The sequence below is a fragment of the Harmonia axyridis genome, chromosome 3 (assembly GCF_914767665.1).
Source record: "Harmonia axyridis chromosome 3, icHarAxyr1.1, whole genome shotgun sequence".
In the NCBI taxonomy this organism is placed as follows: Eukaryota; Metazoa; Arthropoda; class Insecta; order Coleoptera; family Coccinellidae; genus Harmonia; species Harmonia axyridis.
Genome location: NC_059503.1, coordinates 58,025,594 through 58,050,418, shown reverse-complemented (window position 1 = coordinate 58,050,418; position 24,825 = coordinate 58,025,594). Strand labels below are relative to the sequence as shown.

Genomic DNA, 24,825 nt, shown 5'->3' with positions numbered 1-24,825 from the left:
TGACTTAGGCAGAGAACCTAACCTAATGGATGTTGGTTTTCAGATCTTCAATAGTAAGAAGATTATTGGCGCAAACACGATCTTTCGCATAACCCCACGAAAATAATCCAAACATAAATCACAAGACGTTGTTGTGACTTTCACATAGCCGAAAGAAGAAATTACTGTCCATGGGGATTTTTATGATAATAATAATATTGCTTTATTTAGTAAGAATTCCTAGTTATAACTTCATAATAAATTTTCTTGCAATAAAGCCAAAACTCCATGATACCCAAAAGATCAACATCACGCTTAGAATATCTCCCTGTCCTCTTGAACATGACATACTCCAAAAACTTTCTCTGGAATTGCATATATTGGAAACCATATCAAATTAGCATATTTCAACTTACTAACAACAAGCGGGTAGTAAACGTTCCTAAGATCAAACAAATCATTGAATTCCCCAAAGCTGCTGAACATGAACCTCAGTGACTTACAAGGAGAGGCACAGATCTCTTCAAAGTGTGAGACAAAACTCAAATAACTGTCAAATAAGACTCATTTTCAAATAAGTTTGGGCCATTCACTCTACCAGACCAAATTGCACAACAAACAGTAACATTTTGTGGATGAAATGACCTCTCAGCGGTTATTTTGTTGTTAACATAGGAACTAAGTGAAAAATGTGCTTCGTCGTTGAAGAAACTTCGATGCGGAAAATCGTTATCCAAACGTTGTTGTTCAAGTACCCAATCGGCATATGTCCTACCCATTCCATGGTCATCTGCCTCCTATTCTTGTGTCGACTGAAACTAATACGGATGGAGATGCGAAACCAAATGAGAATAAGCCATAATGTGTCGTAAGAGAAGCCATAATGTGTCGTGAGAGAGGCCCCAATGTTGTGCGCTCCGAGAAATGGATAAATTTGGATATTCTCCAACACTTTCACTTGCAGCAGCGTGCATTTCTATGATGTATAGGCACGCAAAATTAAAAAATACTGATTTAACTCAAAAAACTTTGACGCAGTCAAAATTACGTATCCATATTCATAATGATATTTTCAGACCCCATATACAACTTCATGAGGATTATAAACAACAGAGGAGCCAGGGTGAAAAAAATCTGTATGTGTAAAATAATCACTCGAATATTCATACCGAAATTCAGGAGGATAGTATTGTTAAATTGATCGACATAAAAGTTTTTCATGAATTTCTGTTATCCCAGGGATATTTGACGACCCACAAATAAGGCAATTAATCAAGTATCCTGCCTTCAAAAATTCAATTAATAATGTTGAAGGAGAAGCTTGGAAATCATTTTTTGTAGTTGTAGAAAATTTTCTAGGCGACCATAAGCAAGATTGAGTAAGATGCTTAAGGTGCAATATGAGTTTTAAAATACACTATACATGCACACAGCCACTTAGACCGTTTACCTGATAATTTAGGAGACATGAGTGAGGAACAAGGTGAAAGATTCCACCGAGATATTAAAGTTATGGAGGACCGCTACCAAAGAAGATGGAACAGGCACATGATGGCAGATTACTGCTGGAGTTTAAAAACGAACTGTTAAAAAAACATTCAAGAATGTGGCGGAAAAGAAGCTCTCGAAGTGTTGAGTGACTTGATTTCTTCAATGTTTTTTTTGTTTGTAAGTTCGACATAATATTGTATTTTGTATAACTAATGAATACATCAATGAGGACATCAAATTGATATAAAATCAGCTCAAAAAACCTCGACACCAGAACAGCTGTTTTCCTGCGATAATTATTCCCTCAAATTATCAAAATTCATGACGAGTAATTGAAGAAGTATCAAGCGGAATCAGAAAACGTTCAGGTTCTTCACATCTTCGTCCCGTCTCATCGCGTCTACGCCACTGGCGTCTTCTCTCATCCGCGTACGTCGGTAGCTCTAGTCCCAATTAGGGACCCATATTATTATATTGTTTTCGCCTGGCTGTCGATATCTCTGTAGCCCTTAGCTATTTTAAATACACCGAACTATAAGCCTTCTAGTTCGTTCGTTCATCGCGGATATTACACCCATTTAAATTTATGCATAGTCATGATTCTTCGCTGAAGGCTTTTATAACAGATTCCTTAGTTCCAGGCAATGAGTTGAAGGATAGTGTAGTAGTCGATGGATTTCTGAGAATAGGAAGGCGAAAATTTGCATCGACCTACTACTTTTTTTTTCCTTGATGTATATCTACGAATTCGGAAGTAAAATATCAATCCAACTCAACCCGAATAATTATTCAGAGATAATAACGGGCAAGGAGTAACCATCTTCGCAAAAATTAACAAAAATGTAGTTGATATACAGAGTTCAATTCACCTTCTCAGTTCAGCAGTCAGCTCTAATAGATACGGTTACGATTATTTTTTGGTTTGACGAAATATAGGTATAGAGCGACTTTCCAGGTAGTTTTACTTACAATGGAAACACAATATAGAAATACCTACTGGGTATTTTAATAATCATACAAAAGATATCGAGAGTCAAACTTTATATTGAAATTAGTGATAAATTAATTACTAACACTTCAAAACCATTTTGAAAGAGTACGAATTTGCAGAATAATCATCATTCAATTCAAAATTCTGCATGACAAAAACAAAAAAGGCCCCGGAGGGATTCGAACCCTCGATCTCCTGTTTACTAGACAGGCGCTTTAACCAACTAAGCCACGGCGCCGGTTGTGCAGCAGTATATATCATATGTATTTGAGGAAATGCTTGGGTAATATATTGGCTATTTCATAGGAAATTTTGGAAATAGAACTTTCATCTTTTTCAGTAAATTTTTAAGCCTGTTGAAGAGTTAATGCAAATGAAAAAAGTTACTTTTTAATCGAAAAAAATTTTAATTGTATAGTCGCTATCAACGCTATCTATCATTACATTGCAATGACAAAAATATACAATAATAGAAAATTATTAGCTAAAGCAAGTTAACGACATTCTCCATAATAATAAGTAATTCCTCCGATAATCAGTTTCAGTTATATGTGGCCTACGGCAACTCTCACCTTATTGATTTAGTTTTTAACCTGACAAATGTGTAATGCTTTCAATAAATATTTATTTACACTAATTTTTAGATATTTGTCTTGTATTCAATAAAAGGGATATATGACATTGTTCATATTCGATTTCAAAATTATTGATTTAGAAGCGCAAAATGTTTCGCCCGAGCAGGGACTTGAACCCTGGACCCTTGGATTAAAAGTCCAATGCTCTACCGACTGAGCTACCCGGGCTCGTTAGAGAAGTTGGGATTTCCTGGTGATCTGAAACGAGAACAGTATGTAGTAGTTAAATAATTCTACCTTGAACTTTAAACACAATCTAGATTTCATAAATTGGATATTTGTGCAGTATGAATGAAAATTTTAGGGTTGAGTATCACTAACTATATAATTAAACCGTAGAAACCCATATCTTTGAAATGTCTATCAGTCATCCTGAAAAAGTAAGGTGAATCAATCCTTGAAATCTTATTTGGAGTTTTTTTAGGAGCACTTATAGTTGTAGGATCTATAGGATGAGAAACACAATCTTATTAGGTATTCAGATAACAATTGAGTGAAAGGATTCCACAATCAAACTAATCTCCCTAACGATTTACATTTCTAGAATAGCACAAACATAGATGTGAGCTTGATATTTTAGAAGGTGAATAAAAATTCGAGAAAACCACTCAATGGGCGTCAATCAATTATGAGCGCCCGTTCATTCATCTGCCTATTGCGCCCTTGGAGAATATAGAATTTTATGTATTATGAGATGAAATTCATTTTTACCTATGTCTTTGTTTTCGGTAACATAATACATAAAGAATTAAGATCTTCCTGAAACTCGTCATGATCTTCTGAGTGATTAGGTATTTTGCAAAGCTATACAAATTGAATTTCAGTTCTTTAGTAACAGTTTTATTGGGGAGTTCTATCGAAAGTTTGCATGAATTTTTTATGAACGCGATATACCTATTGATACACATAAATAGCGCTTGAATTAACATTATAACATTACAGTACGTGCAAAATATCAATCAATCGGATGAATCTGTTGCTTCTAAAGTAGATTAGGTATTTATTTCGATATTTTGACTGAACTTCAGTTGTTCCTGTTAACTCGACTAAAATTACATTACATGCCACATCTCATATCGGTTGTATCTGTTGTTTCTGCAATGTTGAGTTTTTTTTCCGATATTATTTTGGAATTGCTTTTGATTCTGGGTCCGCACTTAACATGAAATTTTGTGTGATTATTATGTAAGATTTCTATGAATTTCATCTCGATCGCGGATACTTAGTTATGAAATTGTCGGAAAAACTTCGTAAGGCAAATTTTGTCCATTGACTAGACCATACCAAACCTAATAATCTTTATTTGTTTTTTTGTTCTAGAGTTATCAAATTCACGGTCAGGCGGATCGGCAGAATCAAATTCTATAACAAAATCGCCATTAGTGGGTCGAACTTTGAAACAATATCCAACGAAAAATAGAACATGCGGTCCTGAAGTCCAGGAAACCAAAAAAAAATTACTCGACAGCCAGATCTGGGAAATGGACCATTTTCTCATAGTACCCAAGTTATTTGCAGGTGCTACAGTTAATATCGATTATTTCAGGTATGTCAAACATTTCAAATAAGAAATTGATTATGCCGCAAATAATTGCAGTGACGAATTTGGAATAATCGCAAAAATAGACGATGGGTGGACGAAATACCTGAAGAATATTGTCCTACATGATATAGATCGATGACTAGTAGATCAAGGGAAATCGTAGAGTATAATGGCGGAAAAAAGTCAATTTCACACTAGGCAAAAACAAATGTCCCATTTTTTTACCGCAACAGTACCACCTCAACTATAAACGAATACGAAGGCTTAAACCAGAAGTCCAACCCCAATTTTTCAACATGCACTCCTTTCATAGAATCCATAACTCTCGATCGGTTCCGCCGATCGATCAACATCAAGCTACTTAAAAGTCGAACCACAAATCCTGATCACATCCAATCGCGCACCAAGTGTGCCGAAGGTAAGAACGCCGAGGATCCACCTAAATGGTACCCCGGTGAATGAATCTACGTCACCACGTGAGGCCGGCAAACCCGGTCTTATAAATAACGATTTGACATGTCAGTAATTGCGAGCAGTCTTTTAATGTGATCAGTAGTTGTGATTTATATACGACCCCCTACGACGTGCGACGCTGTAGGGGGCATCTGGCCGTGTTACGCCACTGTCCGTACGCGTCGTCTAAGGAGGTGCATACGCAATCGCATTTGTTCGTCGTTTTATTTTTTTATATCTACATTTTGTGCTTGGCAGTTTTCGGGGTTCAAAGCCAAAAGTATAGAAGAAGAAGATTAATTTGGTTTATCTATTTATAATATTGATTCAGAAAACAATCTGAAAATTGTCGAATGAGAAAGTGAGTATCATTTCAAGCCCCCTCTATTCTAAAAATTTCACTTGTATTCACTTGCTTCTTTCTACTAATAACATTATGTATATTGCTCATTGATACCATACTCATTATTTAATCAACTTATGTTTGGTTCTGTCAATTTCTTATATGAATATAATTATTTCAAAGCCGCCTTAGGGCCAGTTTCATAATCCTTGTGAAAAGACTCATTTTAGTAAAGACCGTTTTATTAGAAAGTCGCCTTCATATATGGTGCTTGGAAGTGGCTCCGGTTTCATGGACATATTCCAACCGTCTTTTAGAGAAAGCTTTTTTTTATTCGTGAGTGTTTAATTTCTTAGGGTTCGCTACTCTGAGAAATAGTGGTTCTGCATTTGTTAATATTTCATAGAAATTGAAATTTTGTTGAATTGAAAAGAATCCCTTTCTTGCTATAAAGGGCCGCAATATCTGGACTATATGAGGAAGGACACTTTAAACCTTTTTCTACCCTCAAAATTGGTTTATGAAAAACGTTTCATTTGTAAAGGAGACTTCTCACGGAAAACGAGACTTTCTTTCGTTTATGGTACTGGCCCTTACTCTGATATTGTAGATTCATATAGATGAATAATAATTATTTGTGCTATAGAAATGTTCAAATAGTTCAAATATAGTTTTTTATAATGCAGAAAGCATTGCTATTCTTCCAAGAGTTCAGAATTCAAAATGGACACATTGAGTTTTTGAACGAACGAGTGTTAGAATGAGCCTTCTGTATATACAATTATTATACATTACTTTGTCTAATTCACTGCATTTCTCTTAAAACTAATGGAATACCTGATTCTTTAAATATCATTAAGTGGTTTTTCTATTGAAAAATTGGCAGAATAGGTTTCTGTAGCACCAATTTGTCAGATAATAAATGAATTCGTACCAGAAGAGTTCCGACAACCAATAGTACCAGCATAATAATGGAATATAACCATGAAATCTGTGTAAATCTGAGACATTCTCGAACGATTTTATTCTACAAGATATGGCAGAATGAAAGAATTAGAAACAGAATTAGAGAAAAAAATTCTACACGAAAAACCATCACGATGACTTCGTAAATTTTAACTAGATTCTTGGTTCATGAAAGTAAGAATCACCTAAGAAATTCTAAATAATTTAAATTTTAATTTTGAATTCCATTGTTGTTCAATTTGTTCCCAAGAAATGTAATCACCCTATATCTTTTCTCAAATGTGAAATTGACATATTCATAAAATATTGAATAAGCAATATTGTTATTTATTGTATTCCATGTTGACCCAGTCAGATATCTTGTTTCGTGAATATTTGGAATTTTTTGGATGTATTGCTTGAATTTTTGAAATTTCAAACAATGTTATATCCGAAATATTCAGTGCCTTCTCATAATGAATTTTGTCTGGTGGTAGTGAAGCTATCAACATAAAATTCTGCATGAGACCTGATATTGTAATTCAACGTCTAAATACAAAAGTTAATCTATATCAAACTCGTTGTTCTGAAATAAAGGACAAAAAAACTTTCATGTTCAACACCTAGGTACTCTGCATTGTGCTATTAGACAGTTATCAAATCCTTCAAGCAGATAAAAAAAAAACAAATAATTTCAAAACTCTCACTCAAGGAGAAGTATATTCCATATTGACCAAAGGTCTCCATGCATCAAATTGTTGTTAAGTGTTCTCGACAGATGAATCCGAGAAACATATCTGATATGGTATGTTCGCTTTAAACCACCTGCGATGCAAAACGATGAGGTATGTATTCCATAATTGAAGAAAAACAATGTATCGGCCCATCAGATCCGATAAATCAAATTGGAATTACTATTTACGGCAATAATCGATGTTTTCTTACAATTCTAATCTTGTGCTTCACACTGTGAATCCCATAAGGTTGTTTAAATGAGATTCCTGATTGGAAAAACATCGAATTCGTTCCATTTGAAAAGTTATCCATTCTTCGAAAGCGGAGTTGTTGATCAAGCAAACGATTTTTGTGGTAATATTACATGTAGAGAATAATAGTTGCTCTGCTGATATTGGTAAATACCTATCGCTCTTGTACAATAGTCGATTAACGATTATGAATTGGGCATAATTATGGAAATAACTTCTGACATTGAATATAAGTAGGTATATTGTTTTTTCAAATTATTCACAGGTATATTGAGTTTGCGAAAAAATAGTCGAAAAAACATGAGATTCACTTTTCTGTATTTTAGTGCTATATCATTTCTATTTATTATTTTGAGTATTGGCCAAAATTTAATAATATAAATGGTTTCTGAATCTATTATATTGAATTAAATGATAAGAAATCTTTAGTCAAATTCTGTCCATTTCTTTGGCGGAATAAGCCAGATCAAAGTCAATTTGTTTTGGTCATCAGAAACATCGAATGGAAAATCATGAAACACTGAAAATTTTGTGGCTATGGAATCACTACAATGTCAACAGAATAGGATATTTCTCTACGAGAAGTTATTACTCCAGAATAGATTCGCTGAATTTTTTGAAATTTTGTGTACATGAAGACAGTAGCATAAGTACTATTTACCTCAGTTTATTCTCAATTTATATATTGAGGATAAACAAAAATTTTGTTTGCTTTGATAATTTATATTTTTGATTCCTATTCAAAAACAGATTGTTTATTTTGAACCTTGCACCAGTTGATTTCATCTTAATTTCGCAAAATTGCTTCAAATTGTGATATTTATCTTCTATAGCAAATAGAATGGTGACTTTTGCTTACTTTACTGTTGTTACCTTGCTATCTTTCGGATCATCACTCACTGTATATTCATTTAACTGTACATATTAGGAAAATTAGGCTTCCTTGTGATATACTCAAAAGGAGTCTTCCATTTCCATAATTAATCTCATCACTTACCCTCAAACATCATCTCCATTATTTGTTTTCTTCTTTCAGCATGCAACTAAGCACAATGCCTGTTTAACGTCGCAACTAGTGTCATGTAGGCAGATTAATCATCCATCGTTTTCAAGGTCCCATGGGCTTCGTTTTGCCAGTGGTGATCTACCTTTAGCAATCTTCAAGACACTGTCCCATGTCATTCGGGTGATAGGACCATTCCACTGAATCTTTTAGTTCAGTACCAATCACCTAACTGGCATGTTCTTCTGAGGGCTTTTCTTCTCTGCCTATCCAATAGAGTATTTCTTGATTATTCTTCTGACTATTTTTATCTCCGCTGTCTCTATTACCTGGAGGGGGTTCGATGTTTCAGGTCTTGTTTCTTCTGCATATTTTATAATAGGTCTTATGGTGGTTAATACGACTGTTTGTGTCAATTCCTAGAATTTGTTGCGGAATGTGGTATCATTGAGCTGTATGACTGTTCTTGTTGCCTTATCCACTTGTGTTTTTACTTCAGGTTTTATGTCACAAAAACTAGAGATTTCTAGGCCGAACTAACTTATTTTCATCACTTGTATTATTTACAACTAATTTCCATCTGAGGGGTGTTTTGGATGTACTCCACCTACATGATTGTTGGCTGGATTGTGTAGCTCAATGGTCACGTTTCCGGAACCAAACCCGGATAGAGGAGAGTTTAGCTCACAGAACTGATAAAGGACCAGACAGCTGAATGTATAAAAAATGATTTCGGTTAATTTCAAATACTAGTTTTGTATTTTTTAGATCTTTATACCCTCAATAAGAAAAGATGATCAGAAGACTCTGGTCAACTCTGGTTCCCAATCCCAAGTTATAAGGTTTTTTAAGTAGATAAAACGATAGAAGATACAAAATGTAATATTATCATTACTGTTGAAATGAGACACATATTTGAAGAGGTTTTTCGCTTCTTTGCAGCTAAAAGAGCTATTCTTCATTGATCAATAAGGTTTTTCAATTTCTTAGGGCAATTTATCGTCTTTATTCATGAGTTACAGGACTAGGGGAAAAATCTTTTATTTTTATTATTCGTTCAGTATTTCACTAGTTTCATTTGAATATTGGAGGCAAAATAATATGATAACATCATTCTTGAATGATACAATATCCAGCAAGTCACTCGGCTATATGAAGCGAGAATAAGCCAGTATCGATGGCTACAACTTTGTTGCCTTTTGATCATTTACTATTGCCATCGATTTAAAGGTGCTGAAAAGTTTTTAGGGATGCTCTATCTTGAACATTTTCCAGCAAAACTTTGCTAGAGTACTTTGTGTTCAGTTGCTGACGTACGTATCCCAGAATGCTATGTTAGCACAGGTTACACTGCGCCTCCTTTACATGTGCAGTGAAAACCTTCAACTTGATCTTCGATTTTGTCTTCTTCGATTTCATTATTAAGTCTACACTTCAGCCATAGTTGCATTCGTAAAAGCCCCTTCTCTTTTCTGAAGTTGTCAATTTCCCGGATTATAGATTCATCTAGTGTTACTCTGTATGGAATATAGGAAGGAGCCTGAACGTTGGAGACCTGTGCTCATAAAGCATTTTATGGTTCCTGGAATACGCCGTCATCAACTGAATACGAAAAACCTCAGCCACATCTTTGCTAGAAAACATTCCATATGCCCTTTCACGAAACACCTTCCAAGACATTCAAGTTGATGGTATTAATAAATGATCAAGAAAAGGCAAAGTTAACCATATCAACTTTTAGCCAACGATACTAGCTGAATCCCTCTTCAAAATAGAAATTCTGGCAAGATAGTGAACCATTCAAGAATGCTGTTATTATGTACTTTTACCTTCGATATTCCAATGAAAAAAGCGAAATAATGAACGAATAAGAAAAATGGAACATAATAAAAATAATGATGATGCCTTTAATGAAGAGAATAAAAATATTACAATTCCAAAAAAAAACATGGAAAAAAATTAATCAATATGTATTTGCTTAACAGCTGAGCAGTTACTTTTTCCACTTAATCATGTAACTCATAACTGAAGACGATAAATACCACTGAAAAATTAAAAAACCTCAACGATCAATGAAGAATAGCCCTTCTAGCTGCAAACTGGGAAAAAAACATTTCAAATGTGTTCCCTGGTTCAAAAGTTATGTATTTCTTATGTATAGGGTGTTTTTTTCGAGGTAAATAACTTTAAATTGACATTTCTATTCAAGATGGCGACCGATTAAACAGCTGTCAAGTGATTTATTCTCAGTTTGGTTTGTCAATTCATCGTGAATAGACTCACGCCTGAACAACGCTTGCAAATAGTGCAATTTTATTTCGAAAATAATGGTTCTGTACGGAATACGTACCGCGCACTTCGTCCATTTTATTTTGTTTAGCGATGAAGCCCACTTCTGGTTGAATGGCTACGTCAACAAACAAAACTGCCGCATTTGGAGTGAAGCTAATCCTCAAGTGTATGTCGAAACACCGTTACATCCAGAAAAACTGACTGTTTGGTGCGCTTTATGGGCTGGTGGAATCATTGGTCCGTACTTCTTCAAAAACGATTATGGCCAGAACGTTACAGTCAATGGTGATCGGTAAAGAGCCATGATTACTAACTTTTTCATTCCTGAAGTGAACAACCATGATGTCCAGGAGCTGTGGTTCCAACAAGACGGCGCAACATGTCACACAGCTCGTGCCACAATCGATTTATTGAAAGACACGTTTGGTGACCGCCTAATTTCACGTTTAAGACCTGTGAATTGGCTTCCAAGATCTTGTGATTTAACACCGCTAGACTACTTTCTGTGGGGCTATGTAAAGTCATTGGTCTATGCGGATAAGCCACAAACCCTTGACCATTTGGAAGACAACATTCGCCATGTTATTGCCGATATACGGCCACAAATGTTAGAAAAAGTCATCGAAAATTGGACGTCCAGATTGGACTACATCCGAGCCAGTCATATGCCATAAATCATATTCAAAATATAATGCCACAAGATTATCTTGCGTATAAATGAAATTCATGTCAATCGAATAATCCATCGTTGTTTTATTGCAATTTAAAGTTCTATAGCTCTAAAAAGAACACCCTTTAGTTTTTATTGTTATGCTTTGAACGGCCTATGATTTGGAGCAACGTCGACCAAAGTTTCTGATCGCCTCTTTTCAATAAGGCCACAAAGGTCTACAAACATAAATCTGCCTGATGGTCCTTCGATTTCTTAATGTGAAATATGGCTTGGCCTAATGCAATGCCGGTTCTCGATTTCCACATCTTTCTAGTTTTCCCAATAATTTTTTACTATCCAAACAATCATATGGTCTGGTTAGGAAATAATGAACTGGTTAACTGAATTACACTTTGAGGATATTACCTTTCGAATTCCCATTGGAATAGGTATTCAATACCCAAAAACGTTCGACTCTATATTCATCAACAGGCCTGGCCCATTATGATGACCACCGCAAGCCGACCCTCACGTTAAGCGCTTAAGCCCTTCTTCATTAACCGAAGACCTATAACCTAACGACATTTCGACGAGACCGTTTCTCGATAATCCTCTCCGAGGCACCTGCACCTGGTGACCATACACCTAGTGAACGTGTACCGGTCAGTCGGTTACTCGAATCGAATGACAACTAGATAGGGGTTGGATCCTCGAAGGGGTCGATCGGATGCAACTGGTTGGAACGGGATCAATCGAAGGTATGGGACTGTATCGATGGGCCTTGGGGTCACTATACGTGCAAAAGCAAGTGGGGTGTTTCGAAGAAATGGTCAGAGGATTCCTTTTACATGTGGATATAGGGGTTGATGATACGTTAACTTAGTCCATTGCAGGATATTGGTTAATTATTTGTAATAATCATAAACTTATGATAAGTTTGGTCTGAAAAGTTTATATTTTCCAAGATCTAGAATAGAGAACATACAGGGTGTTTTTTGAGTGCGAAAAACTTCAGCGGGTGATTCTGCGAGAAAAATAATGACAGTTTACCAAATAATTCTTTTGAAAAATGCTTCGTACTGGTACCGATCGAGATATTCGAATGAAATATGTTGAGATTCAAGGAGTGAATAATACTCATTCATTGACATGCAATTAAGAATTTTATTCTAATCATCAGCGCGCATAGGGGTTATGATCTTATGTTTTATAGAAAAAATGGCACGTCACTGAGCTATACAACGGTCAAAATCTCAACATAGGGTGTATTTCATTTTTTCTTGAACCCTGGGCCGATTTAAGCAATTATTTTTTGAATTGTAGCTTGATTCTTCAGGAACATAACTGTTCAGATGCCCTCATCATTTACTTCATTTTCTTGTTATATACGGGGGAGAACAAAAAAAGTGAAAAATTCAGAAGACTCTGTGCAATGATTCGTTGAAAGACAAAAGAGTTGACGAACACTCAGATATTGCCTCATTTGTTTAAAAAATGTCTTCTTTTTAATAATTGCGATATCTCAATTTTGAGGAGATTACAGCATATTATTTTACCGTATTTGAACAAGAAATTATTGTTTTTAATCGCGAAGCTCTTGAAACTAATTTCAATTAATACACTGAGCCAAAAGTGTACATAAATTCCTTGAAAAAGTTAATTGGATTGATGAATGAAGTTATCATTTTTCAATCGATTATCAAAATCATAATAGAATGATTCATTCAATCATACAACTTTTTTTAAACTACATAGGCGTACAACTTTGCTCCCGCCGTTTTTTTTCGAAATTCAAGGCTTTATTGTGAAAGAGTGGTTATTCATTTATGATTCAAAGTATTGTCCATCGCTGGCCAATACTTTTTCCCATCTTTCAGGCAGCGTTAGAATCCCGCGTTGAAAAAACTAGTCCTCTTTTGAAGCGATCCAGGAATCGATGCAATTTTTTACTTCTTCATAAGACCGGAAGTGATGGTCAGGCTGCCATTGATCGAAACAAGTGATAGTCCGAGGAAACAACGTCTGGATAATAAGACAGATGTGGTAGGACTTCCCATTTCAACGGTCCCAAGTATGTCTTGACCACTTTCGCAACATGGGTTCGAGCATTGTCGTGTTGTAAAATCACTTTATCATGTCTTTTGTTGTATTGCGAACGTTTGTCACTCAGTGCTCGACTCAAACGCATTTTGCATTCGATAACGATCGCCTGTGATTGTCTCAGTCGGTTTTAACAACTCATAATATACTACTCCGAGCTGGTCTCAATAAATACTGAGCATGACCTTGGAACCGTTAATATTCGGTTTGGCCGTCGACGTGAAAGCATGGCCGGAATATCCCCATGATATTCTGCGCTTGGGATTATCGCAATGAAAAATGTTTTGTCTTCAGTCACAATGAGAGGATGAAATCCTTTCCGTCTTTGCCTTGCAAGCAGCTGTTCACAAGCAAACAAACGCCGTTCAACATATGTCGGCTTCAATTCGTACGGCACCCAATTTCCTTGTTTCTGAATCATTCCCATGACTTTAAGGCGTTGCGAAATGGCTTGTTACGTCACTCCCAATGATCCTGTCTATTCTTGTTGCGTTTGACACGAGTCTTGATCAAGTGATGCCTTCAATTCTGCATCTTCGAAAACCTTCTCTCTTCCACCGCCATTCTGGTCTTCGACATCATCGTTCTTGAAGTGTTGAAACTTGAAACCAATCTCGACACGTTCTTTCACTAATAGCGGCCTCACCATAGGATTGAGAGCATTCGATGAGCCTCAGCCGCATATTTGTACATAATAAAGCAGAAAATTAAAACCTCCTGCAAATGACGAGAATTTAGCTCCTAAGCTGACATGTTTAATCCAAAATAACTTTATGATACAGACAAAAATCGATTAATATTTCGATGGCGTTATGTTCACAAATACCTCAGCTTATTGTATGACATCTACGATCTACTTATTTCGACTACCACTTACCGCTACAGCCATCTATTGTAAAACGGCGCACAAAAAGTAAATTATGAATTTTAGATAAAACTCTTTATTTTTTTCAGCCTCGTTGGTACTGTTAGTTAATTAAGCTTCCGATACTCAAGTCCTTAAAAGCGGAAATATTGAACTTGAAAATCGATACCTTACACGTCTCAAAACATAGGTTCTCTTCCATATGATTGCGGGAAATAGGTACATTGAAAATAGACAGAAAGCTTAGGACAGTTACATATACTTTTTATCGAAATGAATAACCCAAGGAGTGATATTAATCGACAATCACATTATTCCACGATACCACACACAACCCGAATCCAGTCCCACTGATATTAATTGTTCCAGAAAAGACGAAAAAAAGAAGTCGAGGGCCTCTCGCCTATCTATGGACCGATTGGTTATAATTCATCTTTGACCGGGCCAATAATTCAAGTGAAAATCGGGCGGCAGCATTAAGTTCGAAATCATGTTCGCCAAGACGATCGATTTATTTGGTACGTCAAGGAATGAGTATCGCCATGTTCGGTACCTCGTACCGGGTAATGGTACCGAGATGTTTCTCGAGGGTGGGTTGCTAGCTTTATGTGTTCCTCTATCATTGATATTGATGGAATCATTCGGGAATCTACCATTTAAGGTTATGTAAGTTCAGTAATTAATATGTTGAAGAAATAACTACTAACAAGGTAAAGGGGATAATGAGATTAATACCATAGAGGGTAAGTCTCTGACTTGTACATGTATTTTACCAGTAGATTATTGAGGTCAAAAGGAACCCTTTTTTCCTTTACTACTCTTTCCGATTTAACCTTAATGAAAAGAAATAGGCATTTTAAATTTTCATAATGAGTTATTTCACATCTGGCAACCTATACACTAAAGTTTTTCCAACTATAAGATATACCATTTCAACCTTGAAAATGAGCTACTATATAAGAAAAACCAGCACAAATTCTCATTTTCCATTCCATTTGGTGAACGAAGTGGTAGGTATTTATAATACAATGAGTGAGTTATAGCATTTTCTTCGGTGATAAATATTGAATATACCATTAATTTTTAATAATAATGAAGAATTAAGCTCGCAACCACCCATAGTAGCTCTGATATTAATTTTCACTCATTTATTATAGTTGTTTATTTCATTTTGGACAAGAGTTACCCATTTAGCTTCTCATTTTCATATATAAATATATTAATTATATTTATCTGTGAACCTTCATACATCGAACATGATTGAACGTTACCAATCGTTCACAGTAACAGGACACTATAATCATATAAAATTCTTTTGAGAATAATAAGCTAAATTAATGTATATGTACCTTTAAATGTATAATAATCCTTGTCTGTATTGACATTGTTTTTCGGTTATATAATGATATGCATTTAAGCATGTACGTTGAATAAAAATCATCAGAAATTTGAAGAAAGCAAACAAATTATGGGAATACAAAACAAATTACAGTGTTAATACAGTTCATTGAGATCGAAAGCAATTTCTTTATAAAATGAGGTGCGTTTGCTCCTATGAATATATCAATTTGCATCACTCAATTCAATATTTCTGAAGCCATCAGTACTCAGTAGATATGAATGGGAAGAATGTTATGTATGATGACTAATTATTCAATCGATATCGTGTAAGTCAGACACCACTTGTGATAACATTTATTCTATAAAGCGTATCTAGACATATCCAAAATCAATCCAATTAATGTCTGTACTGTAATATGACTTTCTTAAGCAACAGAGACTGTAAATTTTACTCGAACTTCTAACGTTGAAAATTTCATTTTATAGGTAGGTACTCAATTACATTCTTACCAACGGCTGTTTTTTTTCGAGGTATATAACTTTAAGTTGGCATTACTGTTCACGATGGGGACCGATTTAACAGCTGTCAAATGATTTATTCTCAGTTTGGTTTGGCAATTAATCATGAATAGACTCACCACTCAATGCTTGCAAATAATGCAATTTCATTTAAATATTAATGGTTCTGTGCGGAATACGTATCGCGCACTAGGTCCATTTTATTCTGATAAGCGATAAAGCGCACTTCTGATTGAATAGCTACGTCAACAAACAAAACTGCCGCATTTGGAGTGCAGCTAATACTCAAGTGTATGTCGAAACACCGTTACATCCAGAAAAACTGATTATTTGGTGCGCTTTATGGGCTGGTGGAATTATTGGTCCGTACTTCTTCAAAAACGATGATGGCCAGAACGTTACAGTCAATGGTGATCGGTATAGAGCCATGATTACTAACTTTTTCATTCCTGAATTGAATAACCATGATGTCCAGGAGCTGTGGTTCCAACAAGACGGCGCAACATGTCACACAGCTCGTGCCACAATCGATTTATTGAAAGACACGTTTGGTGATCGCCTAATTTCACGTTGTGGACCTGTGAATTGGCCTCCAAGATCTTATGATTTAACACCGCTAGACTACTTTCTGTGGGGCTATGTAAAGTCATTGGTCTATGCGGATAAGCCACAAATCCTTGACCATTTGGAAGACAACATTCACCGTGTTATTGCCGATATACGGCCACAAATGTTGGAAACAGTCATCGAAAATTGGACGTCCAGATTGGACTACATCCGAGCCAGCCGTAGCGGTTATATGCCAGAAGTCATATTTTAAATGTCATGCCACAAGATTATCTTGCGGATAAATAAAATTCAGATCAATCGAATAATCCATCGTTGTTTTATTGCAATTTAAAGTTCTATAGCTCAAAAAAAACCCCCTTTAAATGAACGAGTTGAAGACTGTATAATACTAATAACAATGGGGTCAACTTTTATGAGGAAAAATCTCGGGAAAAATAAACAACTCTAAGTTTACATAAAGAATATTGGTGATGGTGATTGTATCATACCAGCAGATATTCAAATTGTCTCGAATTGAATTATTCAGTACTCAACATGATGAACAGATCAAGACCCTAGCTGAGGAAGGTTGGGCTACAAGAAATTAACAGCGATGTTAGTAATAAAATCTACTAATATTGATAATTTCAAATAACAAAAAAAAGGAGAAGGAGCAAAGCTTTTAAGAACGCGTCATTGTTGCGCCTATATATATTTCTATATGCTCTTATGAGGTATACGAGGTCAAAATTGGCGGATCAATGAACCAGTGCTCAATAACTCCAGAGTCCGTACCTATGAGAAGTGATCATTTGAAACGTATACATATACTTACTTACGGAGCACTAAAAATTCGTACGCGCTTTGAAAGATCACTCGTCAAAGATAGGGACCTTCACTTCACATCAGTGTATTCTTTATTTTTGTTAAAATGATATAAGATATTCTGAATTCTATAAATGAAAGTAATGTGATTATATAAAAATTTGAGAAAAGTCCTATCGTTCGAATATGTTTCACAGAACGAGCTATATCAAAAATACCAGGCCGACAAATATATAGATCATTTTCTAGCCCAGTAGTTTGACTCTATTATCCCCAATTGAAACATCAGCTAAATGTAACCAACTTCGACTAATTAAACCATAAAAACAATGAACATGGAACGAAAATCTATCAATAAATCGAAACGAAACAGTCTAAAACACATCCAAGAGCGGTATCCGGCCAAATTACAGGCCTCAGGCCGTCTTCGATTTACCGCAACTCATCGAAGCATTTCTCATTACATTTATTGATGAAATAATAACGTTGAATGGAACGGTATCGACATGGGAGAAGAAGAGTGGTTCACAAATTGGTATATGTAGGTCCGAAATGAGTGCGTAGATGATCGTCTTCAACGGTAAAAAGCCCTCTCGAGACGGCGAAGTTGGCTTCTTTCGGTTTCCTGCATTTCTCGTCTGATCGACCGGCGTAATTTTCGACTTCCTTCGGTCATTAATACCGATGGGATCGATGAATCGAGGGAATAATGAAGATTATACTGTTTAACGAGCTGCAGATAGAAATTAACCAAAATGTGTTGCACCTGGAGGAAATCCCAATAGCAAGTAACAGTTCATTCATTGCCAAGTACCTAAATCATATCGAGTATGTATGTGAATGAGTTAGGTTGGAAATACAAATCACATGATTTATACTGTTCAAAAATCTTCTTTTATGCCATACCATTTATCAAGTTTTGGCGTCAGCATTAATGCCTAACTTGATACAACTGCAGTTTCAACGTGACTCTACCTACTGCCAATGCATTGACATAGTCATATGGTGTTAGTTTCTATTTCTTGATATCATCCACCCTTATTCTTTCGGATCATCATCTAGGTCTTCCCACACGTAAGCAGCACAGTTTCTACAATGGACTAGTTTATGATGTTGATAATACTATATTTGACACGATAGAATCAAAATATAGAGCAAAACTGATAAATCAGTGAAAAAATTTTGAAAATCCATCAATAAATGACTGAGAAATAGATTATTTAAATTAACGTATTTTAGCGCGGAACGTCTTTGTCTGTGACGTCACGGCACTTGCCTGTGATCGCTACACCATAAATTACGTTTGAATACTTAGCCACGCCAAGGCTCTCGCGCCGTTTGTAGTTGTATAGTGTAGTTTTAACTCGAGTTTTGTTTTTATGTCACCATAATGGAAGAAGGCTTCGTGAAAGGACAAAGTGACAATTTGCCTAAAATAGATATATTCGCAGTGATGGAGTTTTTTTTCTTCAAATTCATCTTATGTCAGTGCTGAAATAAAAGGAGTTAAACTTTTCAAGTAAGTACCTACTTTTGAGTTTGCTTCATCATGGTTCAACTTATAACGATGATTTATTTAGAAAACGTTTCATAAACAGTTTGTAGTTGAGTACTGGTTGTTGAAGTCTATCAATGGCAAAACATATTTATGTGAGTAGTAAAAAGTAAAAAGAGAAAAAAGTAATTTATATGTATGTATATAGTAAGTTATTTCAGCCATCGCGTAACGAACAAAACACGACATGAACGGCACAAGTGATTGTACACCAATAAATTCATAAGCACTCTGCGAATACCACTCGCCCAGTGTGTGACGTCACGCCACTTATACGTGCTATGAAATTATTCTTCCAGGCGCAACTTCAAAGTCCCATAACTTTTTCATTTCTAGAGATATTTCAATGATTCTTCCACATTTTTGTTTCATTTTACTTAAATTTTAGAATTAATTCTTAAGAAAAAAAAGAAAACTAGTCCATTAAGAGTAGAATGATACTAGATTCTCTACGCAAAATGTTTTCAGCGACCTTTAACTTCGTTCCTTTTTCAGTATTGCGAAAATGCTCTTCTCGTTTCCTCTCGAAATTTCAACATTGGCAATCTTCACTCTGCATGATATCTTCACAAATGCGCTAAGCACTTCAAAAGTCCTTATTTTTTGGAGTTTTATTTGGTACATATGTTTTGGTGAGAAAAATCATGATGGAAAATTTAATTGAAATTTCTTTGCCTGACCAAGAACGGGTGTGTTCCTCCTCTCTTGTCTCAATCCGATTGTTGGAACCCCGCGTTATATTGGTCCTTTCCGAGACAACATTAGGGCTCAGGATCAACAGGCGTTAACCTTTTTTGCATCGGCTTTTTCGTTTCCATCAATACCACAATGCCTAGGTTCCTATAGTAGAATTTCTTCATTCCCTCTGGCCAGTTGCTTCATGGTATTACAGCACTCATATATTAGTAGAGATCCCTGGCTATATGATTCCAGGGATCTCAGCGTGGCCTTGCTGTCCGTAAATACGCTTCCCTTTGAGATTGCTTTTGAGATACACTTGGGCGCAAGTATAGAGAGCTAGTGTCTCGGTTTGCAAGATAAAGGGCTCACTTTCCAGGGATCTAGAGATCCTCGTTTTGGAACCATATACACCAATACCTGTGCCTCTTTCAGATTTTGAATCATCAGTATACTATGAAGGATCTTTTGTCCAAGCGATTTACGAAGTTCATTGCACTGAGGTGGTCGTCAATAACCGTTTCAATAGGTACTTCGAAATCGAATATAGTGGTCATCACATGAGCATGAGGGTTTTGCCAAGAGCTTAGAATCTAATCTATTCAATATAATATAATATATATATCCATTCCAGTTTCCCAGACGTAGATTTCCATTGCGGGATATTCTTATGGCTTCCAGCAAGCCACATTTCCTCACATGAGTTGTGTGTATAGCTCCCGTAACACCAATATAGGCCAGCCTCTACAGTTTCTGCAGCCGGCTGCGTGTGGTGACCTCTCAGGTTTTTGTCCACTATGCTAAAGACGCATAGCATTCTGACATTTCAATTTTGATAGAATTGATTATTAATATTGCGCCGTAACTTCATAGGAATATAAGGTCTTTGCTCATGCGCAACGAAAATAACGATAGCTCTGGAGAAATCAGGATCAGAGGGGAAAAAGCTAGAGCCACATTTTTTGAAATGAAAAAGATATTCTGTCGGCGAGATCTAAGCCTTTAACTTGAAATTCGCCGTGTGAGATGTTATGTGTTGTCAATTCTTTTCTACGGAATGGAAGCGTGGACATTGAAGAAGATTGATATCAGAAGGATAGAAGCATTTGAGATGTGGATGTACCGTAGGATACTAAGAGTATCGTGGACGGAGAGAGTAACGAATGTGGAGATCTTGCGGAGAATGCAGAAAGGGAAAGAATTGGTACTAATAGTACTATAATACCTAGGACATATTATGAGGGGAGGTAAATACCAGTTGCTGCAGCTTATTGTCAAAGATAATGGTCAAAATATCAATAGGAAGAAGAAGAAACTCATGGTTGAAGAACTTGAGAGAATGGTACAATTGCAACAACTGCCAATTGTTCAGATCTTCATTATCAAGAATAGGCATAGCTTTGATGATAACCAAACTTTGGAACGGAGAAGTAACTTGAAGAAGAAGAAGAAGAAGAAGGTCATGCACAAACTCGAAATTACCGAGACCTAATTTCTTTTAATTCCAGACAACACGTTGATCTTTCAACCAAACTTCTGAGTAGAACATGGTGTTATAAAAGCGAAAATCTCGTACTGCTGAAGGCTGATTTTTTAGTATGATAGTAAAGAGCATGGAAGCATAGTGTTATTTCCATTGGCGGTCTTTTTTTGCTGACTATCACATCATGTGAAAGGGGCAATTCCGAATTTCCTTTTTCCTTCGAATTATACTTTGTTTCATCCCTACTATCATATAGAAAACTCGCCTTTGGAGACTTCATCAAAGCGCCCCGGAAGGGCGCAGCTTTATCAGCGATCGTCTGTTCGATTTACAAGATGAAACAGAGTTCTTGAATTCACGCTTCAGACCAAACAAACAACTTCCTCTCTGTACACCAACAATTGTACCTCGTTAATTGCTCAACTTTATCTAGCAGGCCGAGTGCGAGCGCGCGTTCCCACTCATTTATTTCGCGTATGTTGAAACAATCGAGCGGCGCGCGGATTCGCGCAAAAACAAAGACGCATCAATTCGTAGGTATCACAGGTGAGTTGTTTTTTATTAGAGCCGTTAAAATAATTGGAGGCGGTTTTTGTTTAACAGTGGGAATTCTGCAACTGTATGTCATTTGGTGTAGAGTGGCCTTTAAATCGGAAAGGAAAAGTTAAATCCCTATCAATATATTTTCCTGAACTCCATTCCGTTTATTTTTTTAGGTTGTGTCTTTTTTAGGTTATGTCTTATCGGTTCAATAATACTTCCACGAGAATTCGCCAACCAGAGCTATTCTTTCAGTGTCATCTGAATTGATTCCTCGACCATGCTGAATATGATCTCTGAAAAGTATGGACATTCAACATATTTGAACCCATAGTCATAAGTTGATCTTGATTTTAAATAATAGCCCAAGAGCTGAAAGTTTTTCTCCTTATATATATTTTTTGAGATAGAGCAATATAAAAATTAGCAAGTTCAAACAACAAAGTATGTGTAGATGTAATCTTAGACGTCTGATTTCTTTGATTTATAATCAACATTCTTCCTTTTAAGACTTGCGATAACTCTTGGGAAAATGTTACTTTTTAACATAGAATACATGCTCCACAGGGTAGAGGATTTGATAGATTCATATTTTTGCACTAATCTGAGGTAAAAAAGTATCAACTTCAAATAACAAGGCATGTGTAGATGTAATGTCAGTTTTACCAGTGAAAATGCAAACGGAGCTTAATGCATTTTAACGTAATATACAAAAGTACAGATGAAAACCTCAGCAAAAACTCTGTCTCTCCTGTTCTTGAATATGCAACAGAAGTATATGTGATAGCACTGTTAACCAATGTGAAGGTGTAGATCTAATAGTTCCACTGATAATTCTCATAGAAACGTTAAGCTGATCATGTTTCCCACACATGTTAAGAAGACCATTGACTATAGAGCTTGGGTTATGGTTACTTTAGCAGGTAACAGGTAGTAAAGGTGTATAAAATAATACCTCGAATTCCATTTTCCAGATTTTCTTCGGAATAACTTGTCATCCATTACCAAACACTTATGACTTATTGCTTTCCCCTGCCAAACACCCCTTCGTCTGCATTGGCAAAAAATTGGGGCAGTCGATTTTCACAAAGCCTCTATTGAAGCGAATTCATCACCAGCAAACTTGTTAGCCATGAACAGAAAAGATGGTGCCAGGTCCGGACTATAAGTACCTCCCAACCAAGCTCCCGGAGCTTCTGACAAGTCACTATCGATGTGTGGCCTGGCGTTGTCCTGATGGAACACAATTCCTCTGTTATTGGCCAAAGCTGGACACTCCTGGGCGATTGCTTCCTTGAGAAGGTTCAATTGTTGACTGTACAGTTTCGAGTTAACAGTTAAGTCGTAGGGGAGCAGCTCCTAGCTTGGCCATAATTTCCGTCGGCTCACTGCTTTTCGACCACGACCGTTTTCGATTGACGTTGTCGTAAGATATCCACTTCTAATCACCAGTCACCAACCGCTTCAAAAAATGAATCAAATTTGTTGCGATTCAACAACTTGCATGACGGTCGGACTCGATGAGGTCCATGATTTTATCGATATTTTCGACAATTAGCCTTCCAGTGCATGGTGCATATTTGACATCATAATTACCGAAAGTGAATCGACGAAATAAAAATTGTCTCCGACTGGATGTTACAGTCGTAGGACCATAAATATTTTTTTATATTTTCAGTCACCTGGCTTGCATTTTTGCCTTTATCGAAGAAAAACTGTAAAATGTAGCTTATTTTCTCTTTACTGGTGTCCATCTTTGACGCTCGTTCAAACTGAACTAAGTCAACTAATCACAAAACTGTCATCTATTGACAAAATAATGGATTTCTCTTCACTACACTTTTAATGATACCTCGTTGCAGAATTCAAAGTGAATACCCTCATTGCGGATGTTCACTCCTACAACCACGATATTTTAAAGCTCGAGCTTAACTAGAAGAACATCTATGTTAATATGGTACATTAATTCCTTTCTTCGTCTCTGGCCATGCTCGACAGGTTCACCTGTACCTACTATATATATCTGATCTTAATTACTGATTAAAATGTGAATTAAGTAACCTGGAAAACAATAACCTGTTAAATATATATTTTTCTTCGTCTATATCTGAATAGCATCGTGGCCTGTTCAACGGTGAGACGGAGACTCGTAAATTATGGGTTTTATATGGGAAAATTCGGAACAAGATGTGTCGGACATGTGAGAGGTCGATATGAATAAACATTGTTGGGAATTATCAATAGTGATCGAATGGGAAAGATTTTGATTAATGATATTAGGAGAAACTGATTATTATTGTTGGTTGGTGTTTGAATTAAAAAACAACATGTAAGTTTTTCTGGTGTAAATTTTATATGAAAACAACTGTTAATAAAACACAATAACAGTTTTGACACAAAACTGTTTTCTTAGTGAAAATTCCACTCTTTGTAGTAAATGAATAAAATTACCAGGAGCTGATTTTTTTATATCGAAAAGGCGCTCTCAACTATTGTTATGAAAATATAATTATATGTTTGTAATTAAATGCACCCTCAAGAACTACGTTGTTTTATGACTATAGATCTTCGTACCTACTTTTAATAAATGCAGGACATTTTTTGATTAAATCGACTGTGATAAAATTTGACAAGGTGACTTTAAATTGAAAAATACAATTTCATTTGAAATTGAAAAGATGCCTGAGAGAAATTACATAAGCTCCTTCAATGAATATTGAGAGAAATCAGGCGAAACAGGGAGGCAAATTTTATTTTGTCGGGGCGCCAAAATGTCTGGCGTCGGCCTGTATTTTCATAACTATAGTTAAGAGGGCTTATTCAATTTGAAAAAGAAAACATTTTTGTATAAAAAATATGTCTTGCTTTATTAACTGACTGCGCCTCTGAAATTTGGCGCTCCGGCAAAATGTCCGGTTTGCCGGTCCTGGCGGCGGCCCTGATCCATAGTTAATCCAGAACACTATTGCTTTTAACAAACGAACAAATGTGAAAATTGTATCATTCGAAATTCGTTCAGAAACTTGAAAGTTCAATATTATAGAAAAGCAAAACTCA

At 36.0% G+C, this 24,825-nt stretch overlaps 1 non-coding gene across 1 annotated transcript; it reads right to left on the bottom strand.

Annotated features, from left to right (window-relative positions):
• Positions 1–2,625: 2,625 nt before the first annotated feature.
• On the bottom strand, positions 2,626–2,699 carry Trnat-agu. The gene has a single exon. It is a non-coding gene; the product is annotated as a tRNA-Thr (tRNA).
• Between the last annotated feature and the right edge of the window lie 22,126 nt (positions 2,700–24,825).